At 40.3% G+C, this 23,999-nt stretch overlaps 1 long non-coding RNA gene across 1 annotated transcript in view; it reads right to left on the minus strand.

The window, feature by feature from the left end:
• The window catches only part of LOC126069594 (uncharacterized), an 83,151-nt gene that overhangs the window by 17,204 nt on the left and 41,948 nt on the right, over nucleotides 1–23,999 (minus strand). The gene's annotated exons all lie outside the window — the stretch shown is intronic.

A 23,999-nucleotide genomic window follows, 5' to 3' on the forward strand; every position in this document is an offset into this window, starting at 1 on the left:
GACAATGGCCTGAGTGCCCTCAGTCCCCATCCTGGCTCCTCTCTGCTTGTTCCTTCCTCATTCCTTCATTCCTGTTAACTTTCTGAGCAGCCTTTATTTCTTTATTTCAGACATTCCCGGTAGATGTTATTTTCACAGAACCATTCAACGTGTGCAATTTGTGAAGGCAGCAGCATTTATGGGAACCCTGTCTTCTCTTCTTCTGCCTCTGCCCGGCAGCCTATTATCCCCTCCTGCTAGCACCTGCAGTAAAGTCACAGCCTAAAGTTGTGATATTACCATGATATCCAAGGCAACTGACAGCAAGGTTCTAAACATAGAGTGATTTCAATGCAAGAGAAAGCATAACACGAAGCTGAGCAGCAGGCAAACAAGGCACAAGATCCAACATATATCTTTATTCATATTAAACTGAGTCAAAGTAATCGCTGGCTGTCATAAGAGTTCTCTGGCAAATTATACAAAGAAGGAGCATCATAAATTAAGAAACTAAATGGTCATGCCATAATTCCTTATAAAATATATTAAAAGGATACTCAGAAAAAAAAGAATGGAAAGAAATTCCAAGTTGTCTTTGTCAAACACTTAAGACATCGTTTCTTTTAAGTCAGAAGCACTGAACTAGAGGCATTAGTTGTTATTATTCATTATTTTTAGTATACATTCAGTTAACTAATGGTTGAATAATATATTTCTTTAATCATACATAATATATGACTTTACTCGCAGTTTATAAAAGGACTATAAATTATCTGTGCCATCATTCTTGTAATAAGTAAAAAACTTTAAGTGGCTCCACACTACGAACACCAAGGGTAGCCAAAACCCATAGCCATCAAGTCGATTCGACTCATAGTGACCCTATAAGACAGAGTAGAACTGCTCTGTAGGGTTTCCAAGGAGCAGCTGGTGGACTTGAACCGCTGACCTTTTGGTTAGCAGCCGAACACTTAACCACTATGTCAACAGGGCTCCAGAGAGGGTTATAGACCTTCATAAAAGGCACCAGTTCCCACCCAAGATGCCTCAACGATCCATGCTTCCTAAGTACAAGCAGAGTACTTGCCATGTGAACACATCTTCAAGACAAATTCCCAGGCTGCATGCCTCCAACCAGATTGTTACCCTTAAACACCTTGAGTTAGTCCTGGTCCCCCAAGATGCAGATGCCAAGGTGAGATTAAATGTGCAAGAATTTTATTAGGAGAAATGCCTGTGTAAAGGAAATATGGAAGGGGCAGGGGAAGGCTAGGAGAGTGGACAGACCCACCTTCACTTGAGTGGAAGTATCCTAGATTCTCTTAAAGTCTAAGGAAAGTTCAGTAAAGCTATCAGGGAGTTCTTGAGTAAAGGTCAACCACCAAAGGAGTCTGTGTCTCTAGGAATAGGCCTGCCTTAGTATTCCCACCACACTCATTCATCAGTGGGGAGCAGCCTATGGGAGACATGAGCCACGATGGATCCAGAGTGCAGCAGCTGGGGCCCTAGGTCAACTGCTCCCTGGGGTAGGGTGCTGCAAAGTGCATCCTTGTGGCCAACACTCCCCTCCTATGTAGAAATTCACAATTAATACCTATACAATAAATTTTCAGTTTGGCACCTAAACTTTCCCTATCTCCCTCCATCTAACCCACGTGTAACCCTTACTTTCTAGCCGTTCCATTTTTTACATCTTACATTAGTCTAACTACACCTTGGTCCCATATGAGCCCCACAGGTCACCAAACTTCTTTCTCTCATGCCATTTCTCTCACTAGATGTCTTTCCCATCCTAAACCCTCTTTTCAAGTTCCTACCTACTCTTTATATGTAGGGTTTTCACTGGTTCATACGCATGCAAAAGTTGAACAGTGAAAAAAGAAAGAATTGATGTGTTTGAACTGTAGTGTTGGCTAATACTGAATATACCAGGGACTGTCAGAAGAACAAGCAAAGCAGTCTTAGAAGAAATACAACCAGAATATTCCTTAGAAGTGAGGAAGGTGAGACTTCAACTTGCTTACTTTGGACACATCATCAGGAAAGACCAATCTCTAGAAAAGGACATCATGTTTGGTAAAGTAGAGGGCCAATGCAAATGGGATAAACCTTCAATAAGATGGATTGACGTATAACAGCCACAAAATGGATTCAAACATACCAATGATCGTGAAGTTGGCGCAGGACTGGGCAATGTTTCTTTCTGTTATATATAAGATCACCATGAGTCGGAGCCAACTCAGCAGCAACTAACAACAACCACTACTTCTTTAAGATCTATCTGAAATGCCAATACAACACCAAGACTGTCATAACTCTTGCCCCCTGCCCTCCACTCAACCTCTGTTCTAGTAAAAAGGTTCTCTAACCCCCTCGAAACCTCCATGGTACTTCTCCTACTTAGAGGTGAGCACCTGTAGTATTGAGTACTTTCTGCTTGCTTTAGTTAATTTGTTGTAAGTTTTATCTCCACAGTAGACTCAAGAGGGATTGTACCCATTTCCCCATGTCATGCTTGTTGGCCTGATGCATATCTATCTAACCATGGACTACAAATAAAGCCAAACAACCTTCTTTTTTTTATTATTCCTTGCTTATTTTTATGTTGATGATTTTTTTCAAATGTTATGCAATAAACAAAAGCAGTATCGATACTAACATTCAAAGCAAAAAGATACGGACCTGAGCAGAAACATCATCAGTGCTGTAGTCATGCAGAAAGCCACACAGTACAATTAAGTGACGTAGGAAATTGACCCAGTAAATGACGATTTTGTGAGGGATTTAAATATAAGATCCTAATAATACCTCTTTAGCTCTCTATCTCCTTTTCTCAGATATTACTTATCTTGGGTCTGAGTGTTAATGTTATATTAGAGTGCTTGGCTCTTGTTCACCATACCAAATATATCCACAATTAATATGAAAAATAAAAATATTAAATGCCTTGAAGTTGCTTAAGAATCCCATAGCAGAAATTAACTGCTTCTTTATTAAAAATTAAATACTCTATGAAATAATTTCAACTGAGCTCAAGACTAAGAAAATCAAGCATCATCTCCCAGGATAACAGGGAATTTGAGCTTTACGAAAAGCCCTTAAAACTCAGCCCATCTCAAATATTGTGTGAGATCACTATTATAAGAATTCAAGAAAAGGTTTAAACACAGAATAAAACATTCTTTGATGGTTACAAGGGTGGAGAGGGGTATTCACTAATTAGATAGTAGACAAGAACTATTTTAGGTAAAGGCAAGGACAACAGACAATACAGGGGAAGTCAGCACAACTGGACTAAACCAAAAGCTAAGAAGTTTGCTGAATACAACCAAACACTTCAGGGGAGAGAGTAGCAGGGGCAGGAGTCTGTGGACCATGGTTTTAAGGGAAATCTAGGTCAACTGGCATAACAAAGTGTATTAAGAAAACATTCTGCATCTCACCTTGGTGAGTGGTATCTGGGATCTTAAAAGCTACCCAGCGATCAGGTGGACACTAGAGACTATGTTGGCATCTCCTGCCTGGAGGGGATATGAGAGGGTAGAGGGGGTTAGAAGTTGGTGAAATGGACATGAAAAGAGAGAGTGGAGGGAGAGAGCAGGCCGTCTTATTAGGGGGAGAGTAATTGGGAGTATGTAGCAAGGTATATATAAGTTTTTAAGTGAGAGACTGACTTGATTCGTAAACTTTCACTTAAAGAACAATAAAAAAAAAGCTACCAAGCTGCCATCTAAGATGCATCAATTGGTCTCAACCCACCTGGAAAAAAGGAGAATGAAGAATACCAAAGACACAAAGAAAATATGAGCCCAAGAGACAGAAAGGGCCACATAAGCCAGAGACTCTATCAGCCTGAGACCAGAAGAACTAGATGGTGCCTGGCTACCAGCAATGACTGCCCTGACAGGGAACACAACAGAGAAACCCTGATGGAGCAGGAAAAAGTGGGATGCAGACCTCAAATTCTCATAAAAAGACCAGATTCAATGGTCTGACTGAGACTAGAGGAACCCCAGAGGTCATGGCCCCTGGACTCTCTGTTAGGCCAAAACTAAGCCAACTCTTTAGACAAAGATTAGACTGGACCATAAGACATAAAATGATACTGGTGAGGAGTGTGCTTCTTAGCTCAAGTAGACACATGAGACTATGTGGGTAGCTCCTGTCCGGAGGCGAGATGAGAAAGTAGAGGGGGACAGGAACTGGTTGAATGGACACGGAAAATACAGGGTGGAGAGAAGGAGTGTGCTGTCCCATTGTAGGGAGAGCAACAAGGGTCACATAACAATGGGTGTATAAGTTTTTATATGAGAGACTGACTTGAATTGTAAACTTTCACTTAAAGCACAATTAAAAAAAAAAAACTCAGCCCATCTCACCTTCAGCAATGAAGGGGCCATATCTTCCTAATTTGGTTTAGGAAAAATCCATGCTGACTTACAGAACTTTTTCTCTCTTCCATGAGTTCATTTATAATTAGATTTCAAGAACCTCTATAACATGCTTCCAAGGCAGAAAAATTTTTCTCCAAGACAATTTGTCTCTTTTAAATGTCATTAAAGTGTGATTGGCACAGAGCTCTTGGAGAGATGACACCCAGAGGGAGAAGAACTCATTACTAATAGCTTGTCAGGTGCCAACTGGCTCTAACTTGCCAACTCCCTTTCCTTGAAAAACCAAGTATATCTCAGCAAAGGGACCTTTGATGGTAATCAGAAGACACTCTCTGGCATCAAAATGCTGCTTGGCAAAGGATAAGACAGGATTGCAAACGCTACCTGAGTCATGGAGTGGCTTGAACCATAGAGTCCAGATATACCCTGGATGAAGTAGCGCTTCAGGCCAAGATCCCAGAGAAAATCCCAGCAGTTCCTCTCCTTGCACCTTAATCTCCAAAAGGTGATTACCCTGAGTGATAGTAGCCACATGTAATAAGTTTGCTTAGAATAAAATAGACAGCCAAAAACTACAACAAGCTACTCTTACAGACAAAACATCTTGAGAAACTATTCTATCCAGACTAAATGCCAATTGTTTTACAGTTCTGGTTCAACTGCTCTAGTAAATGTGTTCTTCATTTTATGTTGTCACAAGAAGCATCCTTATTGCATTGAATCAATAATTTGACTCATTTAAGTCAACAATAGCCCTTGGGAGTTTGCAAATTGCAACATACAGGCCAAAAGAAGCAAAGTTAGTAGAAGTAATGGTTCACATCCTCAAGTACAAAGACCACCACAAACACCAATAATAGGACTATACACACCCAAAGTGGGAGAAGCTCACAGGCAGAGTGGAAACACCAGGAAACAGCAACCAGTGTTTCATTTGAAGTGGTAACCACAGCTATGTTGACTCCCATAAAAAATAGCTGCCGTTGAGTCAACTCTTATTAACTCAGGGCGACCCTATGTGTGTCAGAGTAGAACTGCGCTCCATAGGGCTTTCGATCGCTGATCTTTCAGAAGTAAATCTCCAGGTCTTTCTCCCAAGGATCCTCTGGGTAGACTCGAACCACTAACCTTTCTTTTACCAGCAAAGCATGTTAACCGTTTGCACCACTCAGGGACCTGAACCCCATGGGAAACCACTAAATGTAACTGAAGAGACAGAGGCAGAATGGGAGGAATAATAATCAAAGAGCAAAGCTCTTAAAGTATGAGGAGGAAACAATTCCAGTAATTTCTCCCTGACCTTGAACTTTGATGTTATTTCTAAAATAGTTATAAATTGAATAACAAAGAAATCTTAACTATTTAGCTTCTAAAACATGAAAAGGCAGGAACACAAAGCCTGGGTAGTGGGCCTTCTTTTCATTATGCAAAATTGAGGAATTGCATTGTTCTAATATGGTTTTCATTTATTTTTTTAATTATTCTAGAAATTGTATATCTTATCTCAGGATTTGCCTCAAAATGACCAATTCCAAGTTTGAAATAACAGAGATAAACATATTTTGCAAAGCCTTTTTTTTATAATGTGACAACCTGAAATTCCTTTTTAACACAACATGACAAAGCCTTAAAGAATTGCATAATGTTGTACTTTGCTGCTTTGTGCTTCCTGCTTTTAGCTATTATCAACTTTGTACCGGCACAGAATAAAAATTGATATCCTGGGTAATTTTGTCCTTGGCTCCAAGTGTAGTTCTGCCCAAGCGCAGCAAATGAAAAAACTTTTAGTTAAATAAATGTCAAATAGCTCAGTTCACGCATAGGAATGCCCTCAGCAACTCCATTATGTGCACAAATGTTGACAAACATGGCAAGGAAACAGATCATTTTTTCATACCTTCAACTGTTTATTAAAAACAAGGACGAGAAAAAGTAAATTATTTTGATAGCTACATTTCTAAGAACTCCTGCAAGTACAATATTTGCTTTCCTAATAATTCTTTTTAATAATCTGCATCATAAATATGCATCTTCTTGTTAAATTTACCCTAGTCAAAGAGAATAGGAAAGCCCCATTTACCCAAGGGCATCATGAACTAATTCAAAGTGCATTTTATAGATTTTTTTTTTATTTTAGTCAGAATCAACTTCCTTTCTTCTGTAAGAGTTTTCATAGCAAGCATTATTTTCAAACACACGTGGGACATTCCATAGGACAGACTATAGGCTAAGCCACAAAAAAAGTCTAATAACCTTCAAAAGGCTGTAACCATACAAAGTACATTATGGCACCATTTGTCGTTGTTAGCTGTCACTGAGTCATGGTGATCCTATGCACAACCGAACAAAACACTGCCTGGTCTTGTGCCATCCCCATGATCAGTTGTGGTTCATATGGTTTTCACTGGCTGATTTTCTGAAGTAGATCAGCAGGCCTTTCTTTCTACTCCATCTTGGTCTGGAAGTATTGCTGAAACCTATTCAGCATCCTAGCAACACACAAGCCTCCACTGAAGGATGGGTGGTAGTTACACATGAGGTGCATTGGCCAGGAATAAACCATAGACTCTGAGAAAGCGAAGTGTGGCCCACTTTACTGATGAAGCCTGGTGCTTTCTTCTGCCACCCCTTAACTAATTCCCAAGTAGATGGCATGACTGTATGGCTCAGCTGACATTGTGCATGAAATGATTAAACAGAAATATCACAGCCCCATTCCCCACCACGCACCCCAGCTGCTAGTGTGTTATATCATTTATTTCTCAGTCCAGTGTAATGGACTCTTATATTCAGCTCACATCCAATGAGGGAGTAACTTTTGTCACTGGACCAAAACAAAAACTCTTTTCTTAGGCAAACCAGATGAAGATATTTCACTAAATTCCTTGTGATAAAGAACTAGAAGTTGATAACAGAAGCCCACTATAAATCTGTTAGAGTGTTTTGTATATAGTTATCCTTAAGTTACTGTATATAAACTGTATATAATTCACATTCCAAAGTATGGGTTTAGTCATTCTCAAAAAATGGTATTGTTATCATACTCAAGCTAAAGTCAAGTACTTCCCAGAATCCTTTGTTAACAAAATCCATAAGAAGAGTTCAAAAATTGAAAATTCATTTGTTAGTTCTCTATCCAAGAAACCTTATAGAAGTAACTGTAGTCTACTGTTTTTGAGGGAGATAGTTAGCATTAATCTGAAAGAAATCCAAGAATGGAATAGGGAATGAAATAACCACCTCCATTTATTCCTGCCCACTCTATAGGGCACAATTCTCTAATGAAGCAAGCTCTTATCTCCTTACTTATTAAAATGGGATACTATTTCGGAGAATACCTGGTTAAGTGGTTGTTCAAACTGTGCTCCAAGGAGTCTTGGTGGGGTTCCACTGAACCCCTATTCATTCCATAGTTATTGATATAAAAGTCAGGGAGAAACTGAACGCGGCCAGAGTTCTTTTATTTCTTTTGTTTACTCTTCCAGCAATCTATCAGTGGGGGAAAGGAGTCCGTGACTTTAAAGTTTAAAACTATTTGGGGAGAGAGATTCACTGCTAGAATAAAGGAGAGAGGAGGACAACAATTCTTTCACCATAAAGCAGGGCAAATCTATCAAAAACAACCAGTTTAGCATTCTGGAACTTAAATATAGACACACAACAAACCAAGAAGCATTTATTTATGAAAATGATTGCACTTCAGGTAAAACAGCTTGAGTCTGTGGCATTCTTCCCTGGGCCTGCTCCCACTCCACCCCCCCACCAGTTCTGTCAGTGCGGTAGTTCAACCAGGGAAGAGTAGGCCGTGAAAACCAGTAGCTTCACTGTGTTTGCTAGAGGTGGCTAACTTGATTTGGAGGACAGTCAGTTAAAGCGAAGATCATGGTGGCAAGGGAAACAGCAAGAGCAATGGCTTTGTTAGCCTGAGGTTGCAGTCTTGTTTGCAGCAAGCAATGAACTGGCAAATAGAAAGAGATTTAACAGGTATTTCCAGGGAATGAGTCAGCCACTGAGGGCATGATGAGCTCTCCACATTACCCTAGTTGATCAGAGGCTCTGTGCATGCACAGCAGAGACTGAAGTCAGCCCAAGACACCCATACATCCCTGGTTGGCAGAGTCTACATGCATGCACAAAGGAGATGCAAGAGGGCCCAATGGAAAGAAAAGGCTGAGGCAGACTTAAAAATGGCCTGAATTTTTAATCCACTCCCTTGTCCACACATATATTCATCAACAGATTGTGGAAGCCTTACTGATTCAAAGTATTTGAGCACAGCCTTTGACTGATCTTTGGCTGAACATTAAGCTATAAAGACAGAGTAGCAGTACCTAGGAAGTAGGTTAAAAAATAAAAATAAGGAAAAATAAATTTAAAAACAAACAGCAGAGATAACAATAGCCACCAACCAACAGGTAAAAAGAGGGATGGGACAGATTTCACAGATTAATTCCAGGAAAGTTGCTAAACAAAATGAAATAAACAGGATAAATCCACAAAAAACAGTAGTAGCATGTTAGGGAAAAAAACCCAAAATCCAGAGTTGCTATGAATTAGTGTCTACAACGTATGTATTCAACAAAAAATTATGAGACATGCAAAGAAATGAGAAAGTGTGGTCCTTACTGAAAGCAAGAAGCAATAAATAGGAACTAAAAATTTTTTTTGTCTCTGAGTTTTCCCAGATACTGGATTTAGCAAAGACTTTAAAGCATCTATGATGTAAGTACAAAGAAATAAAGGAACCAATGTTTAAATAATTTTTAAATAACTGTTATGGATTGAACTGTGTCCCCCAAAAATATGTATGGTAAATCCTAACCACTATACATGTGGATGTAATCCCATTGGGGAATAGGGTTTTCTTTGTTATGTTAATACATCTGTATCAGTGTAGGGTGTGTCTTCAACCAATCACTTTTTTTTTTATTCATATCTTTTTTTTTAATTAACTTCTGTTAAGCTTCAAGTGAACGTTTACAAATCCAGTCTGTCACATATAAGTTTACATACATCTTACTCCCTACTCCCACTTGCTCTCCCCCTATTGAGTCAGCCCTTTCAGTCTCTCCTTTCGTGACAATTTTGCCAGCTTCCCTCTCTCTCTATCCTCCCATCCCCCCTCCAGACAAGAGTTGCCAACACAATCTCAAGTGTCCACCTGATTTAATTAGCTCACTCTTCATCAGCATCTCTCTCTCACCCGCTGACCAGTCCCTTTCATGTCTGATGAGTTGTCTTCGGGGATGGTTATTGTCCTGTGCCAACAGAAGGTCTGGGGAGCATTGCCGCTGGGATTCCTCTAGTCGCAGTCAGACCATTAAGTATGGTCTTTTTATGAGAATTTGGGGTCTGCATCCCACTGATCTCCTGCTCCCTCAGGAGTTCTCTGTTGTGCTCCCTGTCAGGGCAGACATCGATTGTGGCCGGGCACCAACTAGTTCTTCTGGTCTCAGGATGATGTAGGTCTCTGGTTCATGTGGCCCTTTCTGTCTCTTGGGCTCTTAGTTTTCGTGTGACCTTGGTGTTCTTCATTTTCCTTTGCTCCAGGTGGGTTGAGACCAATTGATGCATCTTAGATGGCCGCTTGTTAGCATTTAAGACCCCAGACGCCACAAACCAATCACTTTTGAAATATAAAAGTAGCATATTAGGCACAGAGGCAAGCAAGCAGGAATGGGAAAAAGATAGATACCACACCACATGAAGAGTGCCAAGGAATGGAGCTGCAAGTGAAAAGGGCCTTTCCCCAGAGCCAACAGTGAAATCCTTCCCCTGAATTTGGACTTCTAGCCCCCACTGTGAGAAAATAAATTTCTGTTTGTTAAAGCCACCCACTTGTGGTATTTCTGTTATAGCAGCACTAGACAACTCATTAAAAAGAAAACCCATTGCCATCAAGTCAATTCTGTCTCATAGCGACCCTATAGGACAGAGTAGAGCTACACCATCGAGTTTCCAAGGAGCACTTGGTAGATCTGAACTGCCAAACTTTTGGTTACCAACTGTAGCACTTAACCACTACACCACCAGGGTTTCCAGAAAACTCATACGATAACTAAATGAATAAAGAATTTCAACAGAGCTATTATTTAAAAAAATAATAATAATTAAAAAGATCCAGATAGAAATTCTGGAATTGAAAAGACCAATAAACAAAACAAAAATTTCACAGGATGGGCTCAACAGCAGAATGGAGCTGGCAAAAGAAAGAATCAGCAAATATGAATACAAGTCAACGAAATTATCCTATCTGAAGAACAGAGGGAAAAAAAAATTTTTTAATTAATTTTTATTAAGCTTCAAGTGAACATTTACCATTCCAATCAGTCTGTCACATGTAGGTTTACATACATCTTACTCCCTTCTCCCACTTGCTCTCCCCCTATTGAGTTAGCCCTTTCAGTCTCTCGTTTTGTGCCAATTTTGCCATCTTCCCTCTCTCTCTATCTTCCCATCCCCCCTCCAGTCAAGAGTTGCCAACACACTCTCCAGTGTCCACCTAATTTAATTGGCTCACTCTTCATCAGCATCTCTCTCCCACCCGCTGACCAGTCCTTTTCATGCCTGATGAGTTGTCTTCAGGGATGGTTCCTGTCCTGTGCCATCAGAAGTTCTGGGGAGCATTGTCTCTGGGATTCCTCTAGTCGCATTCATACCATTAGGCATGGTCTTTTTATGAGAATTTGGGGTCTGTATCCCATTGGCCTCCTGCTCCCTCAGGAGTTGTCTGTTGTGCTCCCTAGCAGGGCAGACATCGATTGTGGCCGGGCACCAACTAGTTCTTCTGGTCTCAGGATAATGTAGGTCTCTGGTTCATGTGGCCCTTTCTGTCTCTTGGGTTCTTAGTTGTCGTGTGGCCTTGGTGTTCTTCCTTTGCCTTTGCTCCAGGTGGGTTGAGACCAATTGATGTATCTTAGATGGCCGCTTGTTAGCATTTAAGACCCCAGGCGCCACAATTCAAAGTGGGATGCAGAATGTTTTCATAGTAGAATTATTTTGCCCGTTGACTTAGAAGTCTCCTCAAACCATGTTCCCCAGACCCCAGCCCCTGCTCCGCTGATCTTTGAAGCATTCATTTTATCCCGGAAACCTCTTTGCTTTTAGTCCAGTCCAATTAGGCTGACCTTCCTTGTATTGTGTGTTGTCTTTCCCTTCACCCAAAGCAGTTCTTATCTACTGATTGATCAATAAAAAACCCTCTCCCTCCCTCCCTCCCTCCCCCCTTTGTAACCACAAAAGTATGTGTTCTTCTCCGTTTTTTCTATTTCTCAAGATCTTATAATAGTGGTCTTATACAATATTTGTCCTTTTGCCTCTGACTCATTTCACTCAGCATAATGTCTTCCAGATTCCTCCATGTTATGAAATGTTGCAGAGATTTGTCACTGTTCTTTATCGATGCGTAGTATTCCATTGTGTGAATATACCACAATTTATTTACCCATTCATCCGTTGATGGACATCTTGGTTGCTTCCAGCTTTTTGCTATTGTAAACAGAGCTGCAATAAACATGGGTGTGCATATATCTGTTTGTGTGAAGGCTCTTGTATCTCTAGGGTATATTCCGAGGAGTGGGATTTCTGGGTTGTATGGTAGTTCTATTTCTAACTGTTTAAGATAACGCCAGATGGATTTCCAAAGTGGTTGTACCATTTTACAATCCCACCAGCAGTGTATGAGAGTTCCAATCTCTCCGCAGCCTCTCCAACATTTATTATTTTGTGTTTTTTGGATTAATGCCAGTCTAGTTGGTGTGAGATGGAATCTCATCGTAGTTTTAATTTGCATTTCTCTAATGGCTAATTATCAGGAGCATTTTCTCATGTATCTGTTGGCTGCCTGAATATCTTCTTTAGTGAGGGGAAAAAAATTTTTGAGGAAAAATGAACAGAGCTCCAGAGATCTGTGGGACAACATCGAGTGTACCAATGTATGTGTAATGGAAGTACTAAAAGGAGAGAAGAGAGAGAAAAAGAGAGAAAATATGCTCGAAGAAATAATGGCTAAGAATTTCCTAAATTTAATAAAAAACAGTAATCTACAGGTCCAAGAACCACCACTCATCTGTTAGTTTGTTGTATTGTGGTGGCTTGTGTGTTGCTGTAATGGTGGAAGCTAAGCCACTGGTATTTCAAATATCAGCAGGGTCACCCATGGTGGACAGGTTTCAGCAGAGCTTCCAGACAAAGAGAGACTAGGAAGAAGGAACTGGTGGTCTACTTCTAAAAAAAACTTGGACAGTAAAAACCTTATGAATAGTAGCGAAATATTGTCTGATATAGTGCCAGAAAATGAGCCCCTCAGGTTGGAAGGCACTCAAAATTGACACAGTGGCTGCAATGATAGGCTCAAGCACAACAATAATTGTGAGGGCGGGATGGGACCGGGCAGTGTTTCGTTCTATTGTACTTAGGGTCACTATGAGTTGGAACCAGCTTGATGCCACCTAACAACAACAACAGATACAAGAAGCTCAACAAATTCCAAGTAAGATAAACGCAAAGAAATTTACAACTAGCAAAAATGCAAATAGGAAAACTTAAAAGCAACAAGAGAAAAACAAATCACCACATATAAAGGAAAAATATGATGATTTCTCATCAGAAACAATGGGGGCCAGAGGCCTAAAATGACATATTAAGGGCTGAAAGGAAAAAAAAAAAAAAACTGTCAACCAAGAATTCTATATCCAGCAAAAAATATTCTCCAAAAATAAATGAGAAATGGTGCACAGTTAAAGAAACTTCCTAGACATATCCAAACACCTCGTGGGACTGAGTTACTGGGTTTGAAGGCTCAGGACCATAGTCTCAGGGGACATCTAGGTCAACTGGCATAACACAGCTCATAAAAATAATGTTCTACACCCTAGGTTGGTGAGTAGCATCTGGGATCTTAAAAGCTTGCAAGTGGCCCTCTAAGATATAAGTATGGGTCTCTTCCCCCCTGCAGCAAAGAAGAGTGAAGGAAACAAAAGACTCAAGAAAAAAATTAGCCCACAGGAATAATGGCCCATGAGAACTGCAGCCTCTTCCAGCCTAAGACCAGAAGAATTAGTGGTGCCCAGCTACAATAACCAACCATTCTGACCCGGGACACATTAGAAGGCCCTGGTTAGAATGGGAGAAAAATGTAGAATAAAACTTAAATTGCTTAAAAAAGGTCAGTCTTACCGGACCTACAGAGCCTAGAGGAACCCCTGAGACTATCACCCGAAATACCCTTTGAACTTGGAACTAAACCTACTCCTGGTGGTCACCTTTCATCCAAATAAGAGAATAGCTATAAAATAAGCAATATCACCCATGAATACTACTGTGCTCTCTTAAATTAACCAGCCATATCAGACCAAATGGTCAACATTTACCCTAAAACAAAGATGAGAAGTTAAGGAGGGATAGGGAAGCTAGATTAATGGGAACAGAAGAAAAAGAATGGAAATAATGAGAATGTTGATACATTGGGAAAAATGTAACCAATGTCATGGAACACATTGTATAAAAATCTTTAAATGGGAACCTGACTTGCTACGCAAACTTTCACCTAAAACACACACAAACTCATACCCCCTGAGAGATGACTCACCCTTTCCCCCTCCTTCCTGCCCTGGAAACCATGAATAAACTTTGGTCTCTATGCAAACAAATAAATAAAATAAATGTGAAATAAGGACGTTCCCATATAAATAAAGATTTAAAAAAATTCATGGCTATCAGACCTGTCTTATACTTTAGACATGTTATCAGGAGGGGCCAGTCCCTGGAGAAGGACATCGTGCTCGGTAAAGTAGAGGGTCAGCAAAAAAGAGGAAGACCTTCAATGAGGTGGATTGACACAATGGCTGCAACAATGGGCTCAAGCATAACAATGATTATGAGGATGACGCAGGACCAGGCAGCATTCCGTTCTGTTGTACATAGGGTCGCTATGAGTCAGAATCAACTCAACGGCACCTGACAACAATGACAACAACAGACCTGTCTGATATGAAATATTAAAGAAAATCTTTTGGGCTGCAAGTAAGTGACAGTGAATGGTAAATGAAATCCACAGGTAGAAATGAAGAACATCAGAAATATTAAAAAAAAAAAAAAAGTCCATTGCAGCTGAGTCAATTCTGACTCATAGTGACCCTACCGGACAGAGTAGAGCTGCCCCACAGGGTTTTCAGGGGCGCCTGGTGGATTCAAACTGCCGATCTTTTGGTTAGGAGGCGTAGCACTTAACCACTATGCCACCAGGGTTTCCAGAAATGTTAAATATGCGGGTAAATATAAAAGGCTGTATAAATACATTTTTTTAATTTCTTCTCTAAATTTTTTTTAAAGACATAAGTAAAACACTATTTTGTTGAATTTGTAATACATGGAGTTACATATGATAATAATAGCAAAAAAGAGGGGGGAGGAAAATGAGATACATTGGAGAAAAATATCTTTATTAAGGAAAAAATAACAATCTTCCTTAAACTCTTCCAGAAAATAGAGTGTGCAAGACTTCCCAACTCATTCTATGAAGCCAATAATACCTTGATATCAACGCCAGAAAAAGATACCACACAAAAAAGGAAACTACAGTCAATATCCCTCATGGACACAGATGCAAAAATCCTTAATAAAATATTCACTTCAGTCAATTCTGACACATGGCGACCCCATGTGTGTCAGAGTAGAACTGTGCTCTGTAGAGTATTCAATGGTTGACTTTTGGGGAGAAGTATCACCAGACCTTTCTTCTGAGGTGTCTCTGGGCAGACTTGAACCACCAACTTTTCAGTTAGCAGCCAAGTGCTTAACTGTTTGCACCACCCAGGGACTCCTAACACAATGTAAGCAAACCAAATCCAGCAACATGTAAAAAGGATTACACAAGATGACCAAGTGGCATTCATCCAAAGGAATGCAGGGTGGATTTAACAAGCTGCAACATGGATGAATCTTGAAAAATTATGCTAAGTAAAAGAAGCCAGATGCAAAAGACTGCATATTGTATGATTCCATGTATATGAAATGTCCAGAAAGGCAAATCCATGGGTAGAAAGCAGAAGAGTGGTTGCCTGGGTCTCATAGGGGTGGGGGAGGGGCGTGGGGGAACATAGGGTGGGGATTGACTACAAATTGGCTTAAGGGAATTGAGGTGGTGATGGGAAAGTTCTAAAACTACATTAAGCTTATGGTCACACAACTCTATAAATTTACTGAAAACGAAAATAGAAAACCATTGGGTCAATCTAATCCACAAATCTGTATTTTACGGATAATAAAATGTCCTTCCTCAACTCATAAAAAATAAATGGATCTATCCCTATAGATTCATTTATTTTTTATGAGTTGAGGAAGGACATTTTAGGGCTTTTTGTCCTGTGTTTTGTATTGGAGCTCTGGTATTGCTTTCTAATTTTTCATATTGAGGGTCCTATTTCCCATGGGATGAAGCACACCTTAGAATCTCGGCTGAGAATTCGTGCTAGATTCAAGATGAATTAAGTTGAACTGAACTTATTTGATTTCAATTCATAGAAATAAGCTTGGTGGGACTGAGCCATTCTCCAGAATCAAATCTAACAGTGTGGTTTTTCTACTTAATTACTGAGTTTGTAGTACTGCAAATTGCCAGACGTACACAGGAATACACTTATCCAGGGGCAAATAAAAAATAGCCTTCAGAATACACACACACACAGTACTCTCATTGTGAATTAATATTTATCTCTGCTTTCAGTCATTAGCAGTATGGAAAGTCCTAGATGTAAAATGAGAGGACAAGCTGGGTGAGCTCTGATTCCATTCAGTTCTAACGGAAATCATGACCCTCCATTATTCCTGATTATAATCGATCATTTCTGCCCACTATCGACTCAATGGCACTGGGTTTTTTGGGTTATCACCTATTTCTGTAGTAGTTGAGCATCAATCTATTCTTGTCACACTCTTCTCTTACCACATCCTTAGGAAAGTAAGATTGTTCAGAGCAAGGATAGGAAAAAATGTAATATCTCAGCTCTAAAGACCAAACTCAAATTCAGCACCCTTTCAAAAACGATTTCCTCCAGATCCAGCATCAACATAAACATTTTAGAGTCCTCATTCAAAGGACTGACGAGTACCCTTTTGACCAAATGAAAAAGAACTGAACTGAAAGAGAAACTAAAATATAACTCACAGCCAGAAATGCAAATGCAGGCCAGCAAGGCCACGGGCAGCCAGGATGCTTCCACTCTGCCTAAAAGAACTGTGCGAAAAGTGATTTACTCTTTTAAGGATTAAATGTAGACACTGCTGGGCTCCTATCTTTATATTTGCTGTTCCCAGTAACAGGAGTGAATAGACAACGGGAAAACAGAAAGGGAGTTCTCTCTGGGGAATGCAAAGGTGTATGTGTTGGGGGAGGGGAATGGCTGTGAAAAGGGTATGGGTTTTGACTTTTCACTTTGTACTTTTCTGAATTGTCAGGCATTTTTACTGTGAACATACACTTCTTTTCTATCTCAGAACCTAATAAAAATTATTCAAGAACAAAATATAGCTTTTAATGTCCTCATGTGCCTTTCCTTTGAAAGAAAGTGGGGATATAGCAATCACGAACTTTAAGAAGAAAAAGCATAAACTTTACCATCGCAAAGATTTCGGTTCCAATCCCTCAGGATTGTAGGTATATCTTTGTCTTAAGCTTTCACCAGAACATAACAGTTAGGTTTATCTGCCTGTCTCTTCCCTAAAAAAAAAAAATTTTTTTTTTTTAAGCAGTGAACAATTCTGTGGCTGCTTATGATTTCCTCTCTTGTGACTCATAAATTACCTTGGTATGTATTTTTTTTTATGTATTAGTTGTTCAATAAATGTTCATTAACTGAATTAAAAACAAAAACCAAAAGAACATTGCCTTTGAGTCGATCCTGACTCATAGTGACCCTATAGGACAGAGTAGAACAGCCCCACAGGGATTCCAATGCTGTAACTCTATAGAAGCAGACTGTCACATCTTTCTCCTGTGGAGAAGCTGTTGTTGTTGTTGTTAGGTGCCGTCGAGTAGGTTCGAACTCATAGCGACCCTATGCACAACAGAACAAAACACTGCCCGGTCCTGCACCATCCTTACAATCGTTGTTATGCTTGAGCTCATTGCTGCAGCCACTGTGTCAATCCACCTCATTGAGGGTCTTCCTCTTTTCCGCTGACCCTGTACTCTGCCAAGCATGATGTCCTTCTCCAGGGACTCATCCCTCCTAACAACATGTCCAAAGTATGTAAGACGCAGTCTCGCCATCCTTGCTTCTAAGGAGCATTCTGGTTGTACTTCTAAGACAGATTTGTTGATTCTTTTGGCAGTCCATGGTATACTCAATACTCTTTGCCAACACCACAATTCAAAGGTGTCAGTTCTTCTTCGGTCTTCCTTATTCATTGTCCAGCTTTCACATGCATATGATGTGATTGAAAGTACCATGGCTTGGGTCAGGCGCACCTTAGTCTTCAAGGTGACACCTTTGCTTTTCAACACTTTAAAGAGGTCCTTTGCAGCAGATTTACCCAATGCAATGTGTCTTTTGATTTCTTGACTGCTGCTTTCATGAGCGTTGATTGTGGGTCCAAGTAAAATGAAATCTTTCACAACTTCAATCTTTTCTCCGTTTATCATGATGTTGCTCATTGGTCCAGTGGGGAGGATTTTTGTTTTCTTTATGTTGAGGTGTAATCCATACTGAAGGCTGTGGTCTTTGATCTTCATTAGTAAGTGCTTCAAGTCCTCTTCACTTTCAGCAAGCAAAGTTGTGTCATTTGCATAACGCAGGTTGTTAATGAGTCTTCCTCCAATCCTGATGCCCCGTTCTTCTTCATATAGTCCAGCTTCTCGGATTATTTGCTCAGCATACAGATTGAATAGGTATGATGAAAGAATACAACCCTGACACACACCTTTTCTGACTTCAAACCAATCAGTATCCCCTTGTTGTGTCCAAACAACCACCTCTTGATCTATGTAAAGGTTCCTCATGAGCACAATTAAGTGTTCTGGAGCAGCTGGTGGGTTCAAACTGCCTACCTTTCAGTTAGCAGTTGAACACTTAACCACTGCACCACCAGAGCTCCTTCGGTGGGGGTACAGAGTACTGAACCAGATCACTGAAATTCTGCCTCTTCCATCTCAAAATAAGTCTCTTCCCAAAGGGAAATAGTATTACTTTTCAGAAGGTAAAACATCAACAGCCATTTATATGACTTTTTAAATGCTACTTTAAGATCAGCAAAAGTGTGCCAGGGGAAAAAAATAGCATTAGCATGGGTTTAGGGTGGCCCAAGACCATCCATACAGCTGGGGATTCACTAGAAGGCCTTATGGAATACAGACACAGCTATACTCAGAACTGGAGTCTACTATGGCGATTCAAAACCAAAAAAAACCAAACCAGTTACCATCAAGTCGACTCCGATTCATAGCGACTCTACAGGACAGAGTAGAACTGTCCCATAGGATTTCCAAGGAGCACCTGGTGGATTTGAACTGCTGACCTTTTGGTTAGCAGCCATAGCTCTTAACCACCGTGCCACCGGGGCTCCACCCTACAGTCTGCACAGGGGAAAGACTTATCAGGAGGAGTTCAGAAGAATCCGTGCACAGTTTCCTATGTCCCCACCCTCCCATCACGAAGGAACATGTTTCTTCCTCCAGCAGCAAAGTATAGCAACACATAGGCAGTGTTTCTTCCCAGTGAGGTCTTCTGGAGACTCAGAGTCCAGGGTTCTTACTGGAGGCTTGTCACATAGACACAATGACCAGCCACAACTACTGAAGTTCCAGATTCCCAGCAGGAAGCAAGTGTTCAGTGCCCCAGGTGAGCAAAACAACCTATCACTTAAAGAACATTTCAAAAGCCAAGTTCTCAGATGCCAGTCAAGGGCCAACCTTGCAAACAGGCCTTCTAACAATAGTAGCCTAAAGCCTGCTATGTTAACTCTTGTACAGCATGGAAGTGATACATCAGGAGAACAGGCAGAAGTTACATACAGGAAAGAAAGTAGTAAGAATTGGGGGAAGCAGATAAAGTACAAAATGGCGGAAAGAGAGAAAGAAGTGAAGGATGACAAGGAAAGAAGAAAAGATGGGGAAAGGAAGGGAGAAGGCAGAGAGAGAAGAAAAAGTAACCACCTGGCTGACCCAACCTAGGCTCTTACTGAGGCCACCTGACCCTATAGCACCCTTGCTCAATGCCACAGCCCCCAATGCCTCACTTCACACTCTACTTCCTACAATGCTATACTGTGTGTGCCTATTTTTCATTCCTGCTACGTATATGCGTGTCTGCTCCCTCAGTCCTGCTGCCTCGATGCCATCTGGCTGCTTTGATAAGGAAGAAGAAGGAAGAGAGAGGGGCAGCCCAATGGTGAGGAGACTAAATAGGAAAAAGCATTAGAACTAAATGGAACAAAATGACAAAAACAGGCTCCCAAAGTCCCTCTGAACTCTGAAAGAAACAGTCTTTCTGGCTTTAGAAGACAAGAGAGACTGGGAAAATAACATGGCAGAATAGGTTCTTCCGAGTGTACTTCTAAATGATAGTGGCCTCCTTGACTCCTGAGAGGTCACTGGTTACTTGCCTCATTTAAATACCTAGAGCAAGTTTTTTTTTTTTTTTAAACACTAAAAAGTGCTGGAGTTTTATTCTTCCAACTCAACCTTTTTTCAGCTTCCCGAGTCCAGAAAAAGGAAAAGCAGATAAAGGAGCTATTCCTTGCCTGGTGCTTTTGTAATTGAAAAAAAAAAAAAATGACAGATCCTTTTCTCACATTTTGTATTTTAAAAATTGCTGTCAGACTAAGGTTTTGCCAAGTTTCAACTCAAGTGAAATCTTACCAAGAAAACTAAACGATGTGTAAAAAAGCAGATGGGTTATAGGTATAATCATACGGCCCGTGCATGTGCTATGTTTTTTTAAACAAGTCCGTCCCTCTTGTGTTAAACTTATATTCATTATAATTAGCATTATATACTGAAATATATATCTACTTTTCATTTTCTTATGACGAGGAAGATTTCACTTTTGTGAAAATACATATATTCACCTGGATAAAAACAGGCATTCTACTTAAAAGAATATGTTAGGAGGAACATGATAGCTTTCCATCTTCAAATACCTGAAAGTTTACCACGTGGAAGAAAGTAGATACTCTTCACAACTCCAGAGAATGGAGGTGAACATATACTAGACAGTGGTCATTAGGCATCTTAAGCTCATTTAAAGAAAAAATTTTATATCAGTTAGATACTTCTAAAAATAGAATGGGCTGCTTAATGAGTAATTGCCAAGTGAGGGGCTTTGTCACTTCGGGAGTTCACCACTGGAGCCCTGGTACTAGTGAGACTGAGAAATCATTGGAAAGCCAATGGAACAACTCTGCCAAAAAGTGAAACAAAGACTCAGGCAGAGCCCAAAGACAAAGATTGATCACCAGAAATGAATTGAAGGGCTGAGAAGCCTTGTTGACATGGGGCAAATGCCAAAAGCTTTGTTGAGATGAGTCAGGTTGCCAAATATAACTAAAGAGGCCTGAGGTGAAAGTTTACCACAGACATAGAAAGGAGTTACAACTCTAGGTAGAGAAAGAGATTTGACGTCCAAGAGAAAACTTAAGGGCCAACAAAGAGAGGTGTACTAGTCAGGTTAGGCTAGACTATGCAGAGGCAACAAATTAACCCTGAAATCTCAGTGATGTGACACAACAAAGTTTATTTCTTGCTCATGTTATATGTCCCAATGCAAGTATGTAGGGAGCTCTGCTCCATGCAGTCATTTGGGGTCCCAAGCTAACAGAGGCTCTGCCATCTTGCACCTGCACCATCTGGATCACAGGGGCTCCAAGGTTTCTGAAGAAGCACATGACTCAGACCTACAGTGAAGCTTCACTTCTGCTCACATTGTCATTGGCCAGATCTCAGTCATACGTCCCAACCCAACTATGAGGGAAGCTGAGAAATATGGGGGAGTAAATGGGTATTCACTGAGCTCTCTGCTGCAGGAAGAGGTACTGCCCAAAGCCCAGATAGAACTCTCTGGGTCCAGGTGGAGGAACTGCAAATATTATTTATCTCAACTTACTCACCTTAAGGCACTCATTGTCCTGGCCCTTAAATGTATTCTGAAAATCTGATCACGGTGAATTACCATTGATCATTCAGAAAGAAGCTGGTGACCATGCTCTTAAATAAGGCAGTAGAAGGGATGTATTTATTTGGTTGGAAGTGAATCAGATGACCTCTTAAAGTTCCTTCCATCTCTGAGGTTCCCTGATTTCTATGCTAGGACTGGTGTCGAGAGACCAGTGCCTCTCAGGGCAGGAAGGGATTTTAAAGGTCATCTGATGAATGAATTCTTTCCTCTTCAGCATTACTACTGAAAGGTCATCTAGTCTGTGCTGGAAGATCTTTAGAGCATGAGAACTTGGTGCATCTTTGATTAACTCTTTCATTACCTCCTTGAATCACTCAGAGTCACCCTTACACTGTGATAATCTGTCTCCTTGTAGTTTCCACCTCTTAGATACATCCATGAGAATCAGAAAGACAGTTGTGTCTGGAGGCAAATCTAATATCTTGTCAACAGAGAATCCCACCAATAAATGTACAGCCCTTGCCAGAGAGGTGGCCACTGGAAGAAAATGGGGCAAGGATCAGGGACAATCAGACAGAACCAGAAAGGACAGCAAGCGGGACTCAGAATAATCTTGAGGTCCTGGAGGACAGAGGCAGTAGATCAGTTTAGATGCCATGAGGTTATCACTGTGCAGGGCCACAGGCCAGTTTGGGCAAAAGATCACATTTGCTTGTTTATGTCAAGGTCAACATCCTCTTGATTGATATTTTTATTTCAATGAAAAGTTCCTAAATCATAGCTTCCCCAAAAGCAGCTTCTAAAATGTTTGAAGACAGAAAGATCTATCTTCTAAGGAGTCCACAGGCTTGTCTAGAAAATATCAAAGAATTTTCCCCTCAAGTGGATATTTGCCAATCCTTGTTTCACTTGATAGTCCTTCAACATCTGACTTTGCTAAATACACTTTCCCTGACATGTTCCTCTTCCTTATCTTTTCCTCCTTTATCTCTGGTCATTTTCTCTCAGTCTCCTTCACTGATTCTTTTCCTTGCTCTTCTAATAATGATGGTAGTTCCCAAGGTCCAATTCCTAGCCTTGTTATCTTACATGCCAGCCTTTGCTGGGCAATCTACCCAGTCCCAAGTCTGTATCTACCCTTCATACGTTGATGAATCTCCAATGTGTCTCTCTCCTACAAGACTTGCTCCAGAGCTCCAGGCTCATCTCTATCTGAACAGACCACAATTTACCATGAGCATATATGTTCACAATGGATCCCATTGTTCTCGCCTCCCCTGCTCATGTATTTGCAACTTGGCATCATATTTACCTCGTCTTCAAAGCTGGGAAAGCAGAATTCGTCCTGCATTTCTAATCTGTACATGAACCCCCATAATCCAGGCATGACATTCCAGAGACTCCACTCCCAGGTAGCTCTAAAATCTGTCTCCTCCTTCCACCCTCTTCACTGACATGGTTCTGCATTCTCATTTCACTATTAAAATGTTCTGCTTCAGCTTTTTAAAAATTTTTCTTTATATTATTGTTTAGGTACTTTTATAATGAACAACAACAGTTTTTTTGGCTCAGTTTTACCCTCTCCCAGTCTAGCTACCCACAAGCTACCCACTGAAACCATTGCTGTTTTTGATCATCGAGTACGTACTTCGATATCTCTAGATAATATGTTTTATCACAATTTCTTAGTTTATCAAACCTGCTATAATAGATGGAAGATTTAACTTGCTTATCCCACCCCTGTAGACCCTCTTCCCAAAATTCTGTATGTACCCAAATATAAGGCAATGTTTTTCCTCAAATTTATTCCATTAAAAATAAAGTTCTTATTAAGACTTTCCTATTGTAGACAGTCTCTCAATTACTTAATTTTGAACAACGAAGTACTATTTGAGGAAGACACATTAACCTGAAATGACCTCAATCAATGCTAGATTTGGATGCTTATAGAAGTAACCTGACATAATGGAGTAAGGGAAATAAATTTAACACAGATTGAGTCACTATTTCTGGAGAAATGGCCTAAAATTGTAGCTCTGGGGGCTACTGCATACAAGTCTTTAAAAATTTCACTTAATAAACTAAATGCTTATGTTGTGTAGCTCACACGAATGAATGCACATATGGGAACCAGGACAAAATTCCCAATGAAAGCATCACACACGGACTTCAAAGTATTGCAATCGAACAACTTAGTGCGAGTCAATATGGCACCGTGTTTTTAAGTGGTTCCAGACGAAGAAGAAATGAATGTCAAGGTGTACATGAGGAGTTTGAAAAACGTTGTACACTGAAATGTTAGAGTGGGAAAGAGCAATGTTGTATAATAGTATATCTTATATAACATGTGATTTAAAATATGTATATACAACTAAAGTTTCAATTAAATATTATAGGCAAACATTTGGCTATTTAAACATTTGCCCTAAATAATGTATGTTCAAGTTGAAAAACCAAAAGTTGTTTTCAACCTTCCTATTTAGAGAAATGATGGCTTGACTTACAATCAGGGTCT

The sequence above is a fragment of the Elephas maximus genome, chromosome X (assembly GCF_024166365.1).
Source record: "Elephas maximus indicus isolate mEleMax1 chromosome X, mEleMax1 primary haplotype, whole genome shotgun sequence".
Lineage (NCBI taxonomy): Eukaryota > Metazoa > Chordata > Mammalia > Proboscidea > Elephantidae > Elephas > Elephas maximus.